The following is a 16,003-nucleotide window of genomic DNA, read 5'->3' as shown; positions in this document are numbered from 1 at the left end:
TTGACCCAGTCACAAACTGCACCTCCAATATTGTTCTATTGGTTTTGAAAGAAAAAAGTGTAACAACCATTTTCAGTGAAATTGAAATAGTGATTTTGGGATCACAAATTCGAGCAGGAAAGAAAATTTATTTTAATATTATTGCATAGTCTGTTTTGTGATAGGAATGTCATATGAAAATTCTGATAAGAAAATTTTATCGATTATGTGTTTAATTAGGGAAAGGACCAAATTGCATAAAATGCAAAACTTGAATTCTAGTAGCTATAAGTATAAAATAGCTATGGAATTCAAAACTTGATGTCCTTATATGGTAATTAGACCATTAAAGAAAAGTTAGTAGATATTTTTGATGAATCATCCATGAAAAATTAGAAAAAGGCAAGGACTAAATTGGAAAGTGGAAAAATTAATGGATGATAAATAATTAAATAGAAATAATATCATTTTAGATCATCTTCATCCCTAAAAACTCCATGGAAACCCTAGGAGAGAGAAAAGAAACTAATCAAGCTTAATTAGGTATGTTTTCTTATCCCGTTTTTAGTAATTTTTATATTTTTAAGATCGGGATAATTTAATCTATCTATTTTGGGGATTAATTTGAAAAGTTATCAAAGTATAGAAGTTTTTCCATGGACGAATATGCTGAAATTTTAAAATTTATGGTAGAAAATGAAAGGTTGTTGATAGATAAACAACTTTTACAAAGTAAATTTTGATGAAAATATGATTTAGGGATTAAATTGTAAATATGTAAAAAGTTAAGGAAAAATTTTGAATTTAGTGAAATAAATGTGCTATAAAAGTTTTATGAAAATTTTGGTTAGGCTTGAAACAAGGATTAAATTGCATGGATTTCAAATTTCGAGCTTAGGGACAAAATCGTCATTTGTGAAAAGTATAGCGGTAAAATAGTAATTTTGCCTAAGATGTGAATTGAATTAAATTGAGTATGAAATGGATTAAATTGATGTTAAATTTATTTATATAGATCCTGAAAGACCTAATACCGAGTTGGATCGAGGAAAACAAAAAGTTTCAGATTAGTAGATTTCGTATGCGAACAAGTATCGAGGTAAGTTCATGTAACTAAATTGTGTACATTTATATGTTTGAATTAAATGTTGTATATGTGAATTGTATAATTTTCATGTATATGAAATTGATTGAATATCCAATAATGCCTTTTAAACGTCAAATCTCATTTGATTAATGAAAGTCGATGGATACAGGATTTTTGCATTGGTTGTAGGCTAACATATGTTGCGGACACACCATAGCTCTTATGAGCATCCCGTTATAAGCTCTCTCGAGCTTCCCGTTATATGGTTCAACGAGCTACCCGTTATAGCTCTTTGGAGCATCCCGATAGGTTGTGATCCTACATTTGTTATGGACACACCTTAGCTCTTATGAGCATCCTAATTAAAAGCTTTTCGTGAGCTTCCCGATAGTGCTCGCTTGAACTTCCCGATATTGGCTATCCAAAGCTTCCTGATATGGTTCTTTGTGAACTTCTCGATATGGTTCTTTGTGAACTTCCCAATTATTGCTTTTATGAGCTTCCCGTTATATAGCCCAGATAAGCTTCCCGATAGGTTCTTTATGAGTTTCCTGAAATGGCTCTGTGTGAGCTTTTTGTTTCAAGGCTCGAGAGTGTGCTTCCCGATTATGTGCCTTAATTGGGTACCCTTGAAGATGAATTGACGAATTATAGTAGTGTACACTAAAGTGTACTATATGAACGTATCCATCGATATTTTTAATAAATTTATCGGGTAAAGTTCTGACATGACTAAACTGAATCTGAAATAATTTGTCATCAAAGTGTACATTAATATGGAATAATATTATGGAAAGCATATGAATATGAAAGACATTAAATGATGAGCTCATCTATGTTCTTGATATTATGCGAATTACTTGACTAACATGATTTGGTGAAGTTGTGCTTTAGGCTATAAGCCAAATTGTTTGGATGCATTATTGTATGCTTATCTTAAATATAAATATATGGTAAGTTAAATTCCTGTTGTACGAACTTACTAAGCATTAAATGCTTACTAGGTTTTGTTTTCTCTGTTTTATAGTGCTCGAAAGCTCGTAAATGTTGGAGATCGTTCGGAGTATCATCATTCCATCCTCTAGCTTGTTTTGGTATAAATAGAAAACTTACTTTGACATAATGGCATGTATAAGCTAATTTTTACCAATGATGATATGTAAATGGATTTTTGTAATCTAGCCATTGGATTGGCTAATAATGGTATATTTTGATATAATAATATAAAGTTATATCATGTTTAATACATACATGTATAAGGTTTGGTTAAATTGAATTAGAGTAAAATATAAATCATCATAAGAAGGTAAGCTTGGTCGCATGAATATGTGCTACTATTTCATACATATTAATGATATTTGCTTGATTTATATGTCTTGAACTGGTTGGAAAATATATGCAAATGTTGTTGTAAGTTGAAGGTTAAATTTGGGTGAGAAATAAGGCTAGGAAATGGCCTTATTTTGTCCACACAGGTAGACACACAGGCTTGTGTCTTGACCGTGTATGACACACGGCCTGGCACATGCGCATGTGATTTGGTCGTGTGTCCTTTGCATCCTAAAATTTAGAAACAGAATGCTCAGAATTGGGCACACGGGCAGAGACACAGGTGTGTGTCCCAGAACACAAGCGTGTGTCTTGGCCGTGTGAAACATGCACCTAATTTGTGAAAATTAAGTTGACCACACGGCCTAGTACACGGGCGTGTGGCAGGCCGTGTGGCACAAGTTAGGGACTTACACGGGTAAGGACATGGGCTAGGACACGGCCGTGTGTCTCAATCAAATGCCCACACGGCTTGAGACATGGGCATGTCATATGATCGTGTGAACCATACGGGCGTGTGACCCCTGTATATAAGAAAAATATTGAAATTTTACGAAAAATTTTCTGAGTTACCAATTTAGTCCCAATGTGATTCTAATGTTTAAATTGGGCCTCGAAGGTCTATTCAAGGGATAATATGATTAATTTCGGATATGAAAAGTATATGACATGAATTATATGAAATTACTCTAAAAACTCCAGTAATGCTCTGTAACCCTGTTCTGGTGATGGGTATGAGTTAGGGGTGTTACAGAAAGCATGGCAGCCGCCATTCCCTGGTGCTTTTAAAGGAGCCATATCAAAAAGGGTTATTTTAATTTTGTCGTTTGAGACTTCCTTTTTGCTAAAAAAATTTTGTCTTTTTGTTGTAGGTGAGGAAAGCGGCTGGGGGTAAGCCGCTCGTCCTATTTGTCTTTTCGCCATATAGCTTTTGAAAATACCTCACCATCTCTGATTGAATCTCCTCTGGATCATATAGCCAATCTTCATTCTTATTATGTAGTACATTGATGCGGTTGACGTTTCTTCTATGCATCGTCTTACAATGAAAAAACCATGTTCTTATCCCCTAATTTAAGTCAGTCACACCTTGATTTTTGCTTCCAAAATAGTTGTTCATGATTAAGCACTTCTTCAAGCTTCTCCCTTATATCTATCTTTCTCTGTGATAGCATATCTGAATTCGTCCTTTCCATTTTTTGTTGGATCTTACTTAAGGACTGTACTAGTTCCTGCTTACGAGTTCCAATATGTCTGTAAAATTTTTTATTCCACTATTTTAGTCCCATAGTAAGTTTTCCTAAAGTGTTAGACATGTCCCCATTATATTCTCATAATTTGGTTATGGTACTCGAGAAACTTTGATGTTGAGCCCATCCTACCAAAAACCGAAAGGAATGTCCTTTTGCTAAGCTGAATTTCGGACATAAGTTAATTAGCAGAAGTTCATGATCAGACTTAATTCTAACTAGATGCGTCACTAAGAAATTTTGGAATGTAACACCCCTTAACCTTTATCCGTCGCTGAAACAGGGTTACGGAGCATTACCGAACTTTTCAGATCAAATACGAACATTTAAATAATTATTTAATATGGACATCATAATTTAATCATATTGTCCCAATGGACTGGACACTACTATTAATACTCTAGACATCTCAGATTTTAAATTTCTTGAGTCAACCAATTTTGTAACATATGAGTGTGAAGATCCCGGATCTATTAAAGCATAAACAGGTTTCGAATGCAATAAAAATATACATGTCACAATGTCATTTGCATCACCCTCTTCAAAGGTCTGTACAACATAAGCTCGAGCTGGTATTCTGGCGTCTGATTGTTGAGTAGTAACATCACTTCCTTTTCTAGCACCACTCCTGGAAAACAAACCACTTCGACTTGATCCACAACCTCTAGGAATAGGCACAGATCTCTGAGAAGTAACAGGTGTAACATTCTTATTTTTTAGACAATCCCTAACAAAATGCTCTGTAGATCCACAATGAAAACAACCTCGAATTAATCTCCAACATTCACCTCGATGCTTTTTCCCATAATGTTCACCATTCGAAATTTTAGTATCCCAAGATGGATCTCGTACACTACCCGTAGAGACTGTCAATTGTCTTTCACAGTTTCTACCACTTCTGTCTGGCTTAAAGCTCGATCTCCAACTACCACGAGATTCTTTTGATCTTTTAAGTTACGAGTTTGAACTAGTATCTCCAGAATGTTTTCCAAATGGATGAGTATTTTTATCCTTTTTATGAAGACCTAGTACTTGTTCAACCATTTTTGCCCTTTCAACTAAATATGCAAATTATGTAATTTTATGCGATACCAATTGTACCCTAGTTTATCAAGTAGACCACGTAAAAATCGCTTGCAACTGTCAGCTTCAATTAGTACATATTCAACAGCATATCTACTAAGTCGTGAAAATTCCTGTTCATAGTCAACTACAGACATTTCACCTCGTTTTAACATAAAAAACTATTGTTTCTTTTCTTCAATATACAACTCACCCACATACTTCTTTTGAAATTCTATTTGAAAGAAATCCCAATTTGCTTATTTTGTGGGTACATGTCGTGTTACTGATTCCCACCAAACATATGTTTCTCCTTGCAGTAGAGAAACAACACATAATAAACTTTCTCGTGGAGTACATTCAAGTTGCTGCAGAATTCTTTTTGTAGCTTCAATCTAGTTTTCAGTTCTAGAAGGATCAACTCCTTTTCAACCTAGAAATTCAGTTGCACCATACTTACATAATTCTTTCATTTGGGCTTGACGGACAGTAAGAGCAGATGTTGCAGCAGTTGCAGTTTTTGCTACTCGTTGAAGAGCATCAGCAATAACTTTAAATAGTTGTGAATTATCCTTTTCTCTAACATTACCCCATTCGACATTAGGTGGTTGATTGCCCACTAGATTAACACTCGGTGTTACCGATTCAGTTTCATCTAATTCATGAGACTCTTCATCTTCAGTATACATTTCTTGACTAAATTCACCACTATAGTCATCCGGCATGTTCAACTATAAAACAATAACAAACAATATATATTAGCATCCAAATCCCGACTCAATTTGACTCAATTATGGCATGTACCTCTAGACTCAATTCTGAGCTTGATTTAGTTCGAGAATCGGCTAAACCTGTAAAGCTCTAATACCACTAAATGTAATACCCCCTAACCCTTATCCGTTGCCAGAACAGGGTTACGGATCATTACCGAACTTTTCAGATCTAATACGAACATTTACATAATCATTTAATCATATTGTCCCACTATCAAGCCTTTGAGGCCCAAAATATATGTTAGAAACAAATCGGGACTAAATCGGGTACTCTAAGAATTTTTCGTGAAATTTCAAAAATTTTCCTAGGTACAGGGGTCACACGCCTATGTGGCCATTAAACAGTATCGTGCCTTAGGCTGTGTCCGACCCTGTGTAACTCTCTGACTTAGGTCACATAGCCAGTCACACACCCGTGTGCTAGGCCGTGTGCTTTACACGGCTGAGACACACACCCGTGTCTCTGCTCGTGTGAAACTACCTAGGTATTTTGTTTTGAAATTTTAAAGGTACAGGGGACACACGGCCAAACCACACGCCCATGTATTAGCCATGTGTCACACATGGTACAATCACATGCACGTGTGGCTAGCTATGTGGACTCAAAATGAACCTTATACATCAAGTTTTCCATACCCTGCAATCTTGAACACCAATCAACTCAAAAACCATTTATTTAGCCAATCCAAAATACATTCAAATTTATCTAGAACATGTCAAAACAATCAACCCAATGACCTAACCAATTTACCCTCATGTACTTCACTTATAATATCCAAATACTTCACTTATAATATCCAAATCAATCTAAATAAACACTATTAAAATCAATTCTAAATTCATGCCAATTTCAACCTAAATCTGTCTATAACATACTCACTTATGCATCAAATCAAACATTTCATATTAAACTTCAACATAACACATATATTCTTGTATATAAGCAACCATTATCATCTTATAATATCATTTACATTCATTTCTCAAAATGACAAACATAAGACATGTAACACCCCCTACCCGTATCCATTGCCGGAATAGGTACGAGGCATTACCGGAGTTTACTGAACATTTTCAGATAATTCTGAGTCATTTATTATTCATATTTTGAAAATAATCATAACGTCTCTTTATTGGGCCCTCGAAGCCCCAAACATACATTAAAAACCAATCAGAATTAAATCGGGATCATAAAAAAATTTCACAAAATCTTAAATTTTATTTTCATCTAAGTACTTACTATTTCAATGCTTATTATAATTAAACATGTTACCATTCAATCAATAGCTTGACACTTGTCTAAGCGTCAGACAACATCATTGTTAGTATACTTGCACATATTTCATCTAAATTCAATAGTGATATACTTATTTTCTTGACATATCGCACTTGAGTTTAATAATCGTCACAACTTACATAATTTCCTTGTATCAACATATCAGAGATAATCATATATGTACATGTCATGAAACATATCATGCTCTTACCGTTTCTTCATAAGCATATATCATTCATTTCATTATATCAATATTTCATGCTCCATCATTTCCATATATTTTATGTATATTTATTCCGGTAATAGTTTATATCAAACTTAACATAAATTATATTCCATTTACTTATACTTATTTCGTTTATCTATCTTCATAATTATTTCATACAACTATTTTGTACATATATTTCCATATGACCAGTTCTTGTAAACATTTCACACAACCATTTCATATAACCATTTGTCATCTGATACGTATTACCTGAATATCAATTGTTCAATAGATGTCATAGCGTCTCCCATCCACGGTTTATTTATCTTTGACATGATGCCATAGTGTCTTTCAACTATGGTCTTACTCATTTTCTGTCATGTTGCCATGGTATCTTTCAACCATAGTCTTATTCATTTCATATCACGTTGCCATGGTATCTTTCAACCATGGTCTTATTCATTTTCTGTCATGTTGCCATGGTATCTTTCAACCATGGTCTTATTCATTTCATATCACGTTGCCATGGTATCTTTCAACCATGGTCTGACACATTTCATATCAGATTGCCATGGTATCTTTCAACCATGGTCTTACACATTTCATATCAGAGAGCACACTCTCGCGAACCTCATCCTTACGGTGGGATTACGGTCCAGCTAAATCCTCAGAATATAAACTCATAGAGTATTGTCGGGATTACCACCAAAGCTAAATCCTCGCAACAACAATTACTCTAATGAGCTTGGTCCAATTACCGATCCAGGCTAAATTCAGACCCTAATTCGGATTACCCATCCGGGTTAAATCCGTTTTACACGTATTCTTCGGGAGGGCTATATCAGAATAGGATCACCCGTCCGGGCTAGATCCTTTTTACCGTCAATTCCTTTTCAGAGATCCATCAAATTTTCCTTTCATTCAACCGGGATTTATTTTCAATTTATAACGAGTATTAGCAATATTTCATCAATTATCATGAATTGAACATTCAAACATATTTTTATCACATAACCACATTTTTCAAGTATTTAAAATACAATTCAGGTTACATAAACTTACCTCATTACTTGTTTGTGTTTATAATTTCATTAATCCGATATCTTTTCTTTTCCACGATCAAGTCTCATATTTGAGTCGTCCGGATCTTTATAAATAAATTTGATCATCATTTTATTCATTTCATATTCTAATGCATTTAATTAATGCTCTAGGAAAAATTATCATTTTGCCCCTAAACTTTTAATTAATGACGATTTCATCCTTAAGGTCGGGAAAATAAAATTCTTGCAATTTAATCCTTATTTCCAGCTATTATTCTCATACATATTGATAACAATCCATGAATTCTATAAAATATCAAAATTTTCAATAATTTCAAAATTTTTCAATTTAATCCCTAAAACATGTTTTACCCCTATCTTGAACTAAATTAATAATTTCATTCAATTTTGTAATTTAAATAATAAAATTAATCCATTTCACGTAATTTGGTCATTTCTGACATTTTTACAAAATTACCCATAAAGTTTTACTTTTATTCAATTTAATCCCTAAGCCTAAAATATGCAAATTAGCCATGTTAAATGAATACTCATATATGTTTTCCTCCTCCTCCACTCCATTCCACATCCTTAATGTATATAACACACTTTTAAGTAACATTATCTATATTTTTTTATTATTTACTTTTATGAATATTCAAGCTGTCCATCTGTGTCATAGTCACTAAATTATTCATATCTGAATATATAGGACTCCAAATTAAGATCCGATAATTTTACCTGAAACTAGACTCATATATATTCTTACCATAAAATTTTCAGAAATTTTTGTTTATCCAATAAGTACATTTTATTCTTTAAAGTTACCCCTGTTCTGTTGTCTGACAGTTTTGACCCTTCTTCACTAAAAATTAATTATATCCTTGTACAGAATTAAAATCATATTCCTGTTTATTTCTATTCAAAATAGACTCATTAAAGATTCTAAAAATATAAATTTAAGCCCCAAATTATTTCTATCCAATTTTTTATGATTTTCCAAAATCAGAACAGGGGAACCCGAATTCATTCTGACCTTGTATCACAAAATTCATTATATCTCATGATTTACAAATCCATTACTTACACCTTTTCTTCTATAAGAAACTAGACTCAATAATATTTAATCTCATATTTTATTCATCCTATAATTCCATTTCTAAAATTTTTGGTGATTTTTCAAATTTAGACTACTGCTGCTGTCCAGAACTGTTTTAGTGCAAGATATTAATTACCATGTTATAACACCCTTATTTTCTTTTTCTACACCATTTCTCATCACTTTCTCTTATTTTCTCTTCACTAACATATCAAGAACATAGGACCTTATGTAAGAAAACTCTACTATAACCTTATTTCCATGCTTTGTCAATAATAACAACTTAAAAACATTTTAAAATCTTGATATACTTACCTTGTTCTATTGATACTAATCTTTAACTTGATTTTCTCATTCCTCCAGCTTCTATTTCTTGAATCCAACTTGATATTCTTGCTCCCCATCATCTCCTTTCTATCTTTGTCTTTTGATGGCTATGGAATTTCTTTCAATTTTTAGGTGAAAATAATAAATTTTTGGAGGAAGGACTAAATTGTAAGAAAAGGAAAACTTTCTTTCTTCTTCTCCTTCTCACGTTAGTTGCATGAGAAAGGTGGTCATATCATCCTCCCCTTTCTTTCCTTACATATATATATTAAATAAAATAATAATAAAATAATAAAATATCATTTAAAAATCAATTTTAAAGTATTAATAAACTATTATTTATTTATTTAATTTATCTAAAATATCTCCAACATCATCATTGTCTCTAGATTTCTCTCTCTTCCAATTGACTATTTTGCCCTTTGTGATCTTTTAAAATTCCATTCTTGAGTCATCACTTAATTTGGTAAAATTACAATTTAGTCCCTCATAATTCTTCACCTATTCAATTTGGTCCTAATTCATCAATTTTCCTTGGTTTCTAGATCATTCCACCCTTAAAATATTTGCACTATTAGTCCTTCAACTTTTCATATTTACACTTTAATCCTTCAAATTTTGAGTATTTACTCTTGGGCCACAAAACTTTTCTCACTTTTACAATTTAATCCTTTCTTGAATCAATATGTCATAATATACTTCCCAATATTGACATAACTCAAAATTTCCCTTTTTGTCACTTTATTTCCTTATTTTACTATATCATGGATAATATTTTACTATAAAAATTTTCGGAGTATTATAAGACATCTTAGGTACGTGCCGACACAAAAAGAAACATAAGTCACCACGTTTTGAGTTCGGGATTGTTGTGGATGCTGAATCGACGATCAACTGTAACACCTAACCTGCACACGGAAAACAAACCGTATGCTGAGTATGAATTCAGTGGTATTTCTATAATCCGAATGCTTAAAGGTAAATTAATATAACATATACATTAAATCATACAATAACCATAGTTATACAATTAATCAATTCATAAAGAGGCATTTATAACACATTCAATTCTTATCATTTTCGATCCTAAATAGCTTTTCACAATGTAAACTTAATTCATTTGAACAACAATGTTGCTCATTTGTAACCAATTCATAATTCACAATTCTTATGTTTCTATCCATATCTTAATTCATCATTCAATATCAATCATGTAATATCCCGAATCAGGGCCTAATCGGAATAGTGGTTTCGTGACCACAAATCCGAGATAGAAATAATTATTTTACAATGATTTTGATGTTTATGATATGATTTTTCTTGTGACTGTGACGCAAGTAGCTTAAAAGCTGTGAATGTAGAAACAAATAATCCAAAGTTCTAAAAATGTTAAACTAAGCTTAGTAACACCTCGTACTCGACTCCGGCGACGGTCTCGGGTGTGGGGGCGTTACATTTAGTGGTATCAGAGCAGGTTTAGTCGGTTCTCGGACTACGTGTTGTATGTACGGATTTTGTTATACATGCCATATGTATAAATTGTGATAGTGTGACGACTTGACCTTTTAAATGATTTTTTATAGTAAATGCATCCCGATCCAAATTGTGGCGAGATGAAGTAGAGAGTAATGCGCCATCTCGATGAAGGAGCAATACCGACTGAAAATCCACCTCTTGTTGTTGGTCGGGGAGGAGGAGAAAGGGTCGGAAGCCTTTCTCCAAATGATGAGTGCATGGTACATCGAGTTCGTTCAGACGAACCCAAATGTACAACCTCCCCACCTCCCCAATTCCTCAACCTATGCCTCCAATGCCTCAAGGAGTGGATATGATAAAATTTCACAGAACCCCGTTGATAGAATTCAGTAAACAAGGGGTGAAGAATTTAGAGCAAATATTGATGATGATGCAGAAAGCGAGTTCGCTTGAAAATTCTATCCGGTATTTGATGAATTATCTTGTACACGAAGAATGTTTGAAATGTGCTACATCTTTGTTGAGAGATTCAGCCTATAATTGGTGGAAGACTTTGATTTCGGTGGTACCGAAAGAGAGGGTAACCTGGGAATTCTTTCGAGAAGAGTTTCGGAAGAAATATATTAGTGAAAGATTTATTGATCGAAATGTAAAGAGTTTCTTGAGTGAAGCAAGGTAATATGACAGTCTCGAATATGAAAGAGAGTTTGTTCGATTAAGTAAGTATGCGGGGAATATGTTCCTCTGAAGCCAAGATGTGCCGACGATTTGAAGACGGGCTTAATGAAGACATTAAGGTATTTGTTGGGATCCTTGAACTAAAAGAAATGGTGGTACTTGTCGATCGAGCTTGCAAGGTGAAGAATTATCAAGGAAAAGAAAAGGTAGAATCAAACACGAAATTGGAAGAAAAGACCAATGAGTAATGCACCCTCACAAAGAAACCGAAAAGTCAAGAAATATGAATCCTCATTCCCAAGTTTCAGTGGGCAATCATATGGAAATTTTAAGAAGCGAAATGTGGGTCCTAAATCTCGGACAACCTCATGGCTAGTGTGGAAATACGAGATTTGTTAAACCCAAGTGCCAGTGTGTGGTAGAAATCATTTTGGTCCGTCAGAGCAAATGAATGTTTTCGATGTGGTTCTCCGGATCATTTTATTAGAGACGCCTGAGAGAGCCGAGAAAGAAAAATTTCGAATGTAAAAGCTAGTGGTGCGGACTCGAGGGAAGGTATCCGAGAAAGCTAGAAGTGAAACAAGCGATAAGAATGTAGCGAGGATGCACCGGTTAAACTCAAGGAAGGGCTCGGCTAGAACTTATGCTATTAAAGCGCGTGAAGATGCTTCCTCACCGATGTGATTACCGTACATTTTCCTCTATAATGTTAATGTTATTGCTTTGATTGATCCGGTTCTACTCATTCATATGTGTGCATGAAATTGGTGTCTAGTATGAATATACCGTTGAGAATACGAATTTATGATTAGAGTGTCGAATCCGTTAGGCAAATGTGTGATTGTTGATAAAGTATGTAAGAAATGTCCTTTAATGATTCGGGATCATTACTTTCCGCCGACTTGATGTTGTTGCCGTTTGATGAATTTGATGTTATTTTGGGTATGGATTGGTTGACATTGCATGATGCTATAGTAAATTGCAAAGAAAAGGTTATAGAATTAAAGTGTGGAAATGGTGAAACTCTGCGGGTTGAATCGGATAAATCGAGGCATTGCCTAGTGTGATTTCTTCAATGTCGGCCCAAAGATATCTCGAGAAAGGGTTATGAAGCTTATTTGGCGTATGTAATTAATACAAAAGAAGTTGAAAAGAAAGTTGAATCAGGCTTGGTTGTGTATGAATTTGCGAACGTATTTCGGAAGAATTGCGGGTTTGCCTCCAAATGGGAAGTAGAATTTGGTATTGATTTGATACGGAATGACTCCGATCTCGATTGCTCCATATAGAATGGCACCAACAGAGTTGAAAGAATTAAAGTCGCAGCTTGCAAGAGTTGACTGATAAAGGATTTGTGAGACCGAGTTTTTCACCTTGGGGTGCTCCGTGTTATTTGTGAAAAGAAGGATGGTTCTATGAGATTATGTGTTGATTATCGGCGGTTAAACAAGGTGACAATCAAAACAAGTATCCGCTTCGAGAATTGATGATTTATTTGATCACTAAAAGGAACGACATGGTTTTCAAAGATTGACTTGAGATCCGGGTATTACCAACTGCGGGTAAAGGAGTCGGATGTACCTAAACGCTTTTAGAACAAGGTATGGTCATTATGAATTTTTAGTTATGCCATTCGGATTGACAAATGCTCCTCATGTGTTTATGGATTTAATGAATCGCATATTTCGCCATACTTGGACAAATTTGTTGTGGTGTTTATAGATGATATTTTAATTTATTCAAAAGATGAGACAGAGCATGCTAAGCATTTGAGGATAGTTTTGCAAACTTTGAGAGATAAGCATTTGTATGCTAAGTTTAGTAAAAGTGAATTTTGGCTCCGGAAGTTGGATTTTTGGGTCATATTGTTTCGTGATGGTATACGGGTTGATCCTAGTAAAATTTCAGCCATTGTTGATTGAAACCACCGAAAAACGTGAATCGAAGTTAGAAGTTTCTTGGGGCTAGCTGGGTATTATCGGCGGTTTGTAAATGGATTTTCTATAATTGCTGCTCCTATAACTAGATTACTCGAAAGGATGTTAAATTTGAATGGACGGAAGAATGTCAACAGAGTTTTGAAGAATTGAAAAGTTATTAACAGAGGCACCAGTGTTAGTACAAATTAATCGTAAAGAATTTGTGGTGTATAGTGATGCTTCTCTAAATGGTTTGGGGTGTGTGCTCATGCAAGAAGGAAAAGTGGTGGCATATGCTTGAGGCGTTAAAACCTCATGAGAGGAATTATCCTACTCACGATTTGGAATTGGTGCGGTGGTGTTTGCTTTGAAAATTTGGCGACATTATTTGTATGGTGAAAATGTCGGTATATACCGACCACAAAAGTCTTAAGTACTTGATGTCACAAAAGACTTGAATTTGAGACAACGAAGATGGTTGGAGTTGTTGAAAGATTACGAGCTTGTTATTGATTATCATCCGGAAAAGCGAATGTGGTTGCTTGATGCTTTGAGCGAAAGTTGTTGTTTGCTTTGAGAGTTATGAACACTCGCTTGAACGTGTCGATGATAGCTCGATTCTAGCAGAGTTAAGAGCAAAACCAATGTTTTACAAGAGATTTCAAACTCGAAAGATGATCAAGATTTGCAAGCCAAGAGAAAACAAAGGAAGTAGATATAGAGTCGATTTCAAAATTGGTTCGATGGGTGCTTAATGTTTAAAGATTGGATTTGTGTATCAAGAATGAGGAATTGATTCAAAAGATCCAACAGAAGCACATAGTGGTTATTTCTCGATTCATCCGGTAGTACGAAAATGTATAATGACTTGAAGAAAATGTATTGGTGGAATGGAATGAAAAGAGATATATCAGAGTTTGTGTCCAAATGCTTAATTTGTCAACAGGTGAAAGCCGAACACCAAGTACCTTCAGGATTACTCCAGCCTATTATGGTTCCTGAATGGAAATGGGATCGGATTACTATGGATTTTGTTTCAGATTGCAATTGACTCGGAAAGAAAGATGCCATCCGGGTAATAGTTGATGATTAACTAAGTCGGCTCATTTTATCCCTGCGACGTATTTAATTATTCTCTTAACAAGTTGGCTGAATCAGTATATTAAAGAAATTGTTAGATTACACGAATACCATTATCGATTATTTCAGATAGAGATCCAAGGTTTACCTCGCGGTTTTGGCAAAAGTTGCAAGACGCGTTAGGTACGGTTAAATTTCAAGATCTTGCTTTTCATCCACAAACCGATGGACAATCGAGAGAGTAATTCAGATTCTTGAAGACATGCTCGATGTTGTGTATTGGAATTTCAAGGAAGTTGGGAAAGATATTTGCCGTTGGTAGAATTTGCTTACAACAATAGCTATCGACGAGCTTGAAAATGGCACCTTATGAAGCATTGTATGGTCGCAAGTGTCGAACGCCTTTGTATTGGACTGAACTCAAGGAAAATCAGATTTATGGAGTTGATTTAATAAAAGAAATCAAGAAAAGTGAAGATAATTCGAGATTGTTTGAAAGTCGCTTCAGATAGATGTAAATCTTATGCGACCTAAAGCGAAAGGACATTGAGTTTCAAGTTGGTGATAAGGTATTTTTGAAAGTGTCTCCATGGAAGAAAGTCCTTAGATTTGGACGAAAGGACTAGTTAAGTCCGCGTTTTATTGGACCGTATGAAATAATTGAAAAAGTTGGACCGGTAGCATATCGGCTAGCATTACCACCTGAATTAGAAAAGATTCATGATGTGTTTCACGTATCTATGTTACGTCGGTATCGTTCGGATCCTTCACATATAATTTCACCGACAGAAATTGAACTGCGATCGGATATGACTTATGAAGAAGAACCGATTAAGATTTTAGCTCGAGAAGTCAAACAACTAAGAAATAAAAGTGTTGCACTTGTGAAGGTGTTGTGGCAAAGGCATGGAGTAGAAGAAGCTACATGGGAATCCGAAGAAACTATGAGAAATCAATACCCACATCTGTTTACAGGTAAGATTTTCGAGGACGAAAATCCTTAAAGGGGGGGAGAGTTGTAATATCCCGAATCAGGGCCTAATCGGAATAGTGGTTTCGTGACCACAAATCCGAGATAGAAATAATTATTTTACAATGATTTTGATGTTTATGATATGATTTTTCTTGTGACTGTGACGCAAGTAGCTTAAAAGCTGTGAATGTAGAAACAAATAATCCAAAGTTCTAAAAATGTTAAACTAAGCTTAGTAACACCTCGTACTCGACTCCGGCGACGGTCTCGGGTGTGGGGGCGTTACAAATCATGTCATTGTTTAATTCAATTACTCTTATTAACACGACTTGAACTCAGACGGATACACGGATCCAACCAAAACACATTAGTTTGGCACCCAGTGCCTCATCGGATAATTCGAAGTAACAAGTTGACACCCAGTGTCTCATCGGCCTTGCCGAA

Source organism: Gossypium arboreum, chromosome 13 (genome assembly GCF_025698485.1).
Source record: "Gossypium arboreum isolate Shixiya-1 chromosome 13, ASM2569848v2, whole genome shotgun sequence".
Classification (NCBI taxonomy): Eukaryota; Viridiplantae; Streptophyta; class Magnoliopsida; order Malvales; family Malvaceae; genus Gossypium; species Gossypium arboreum.
Note: the sequence above shows the minus strand (reverse complement) of the source record.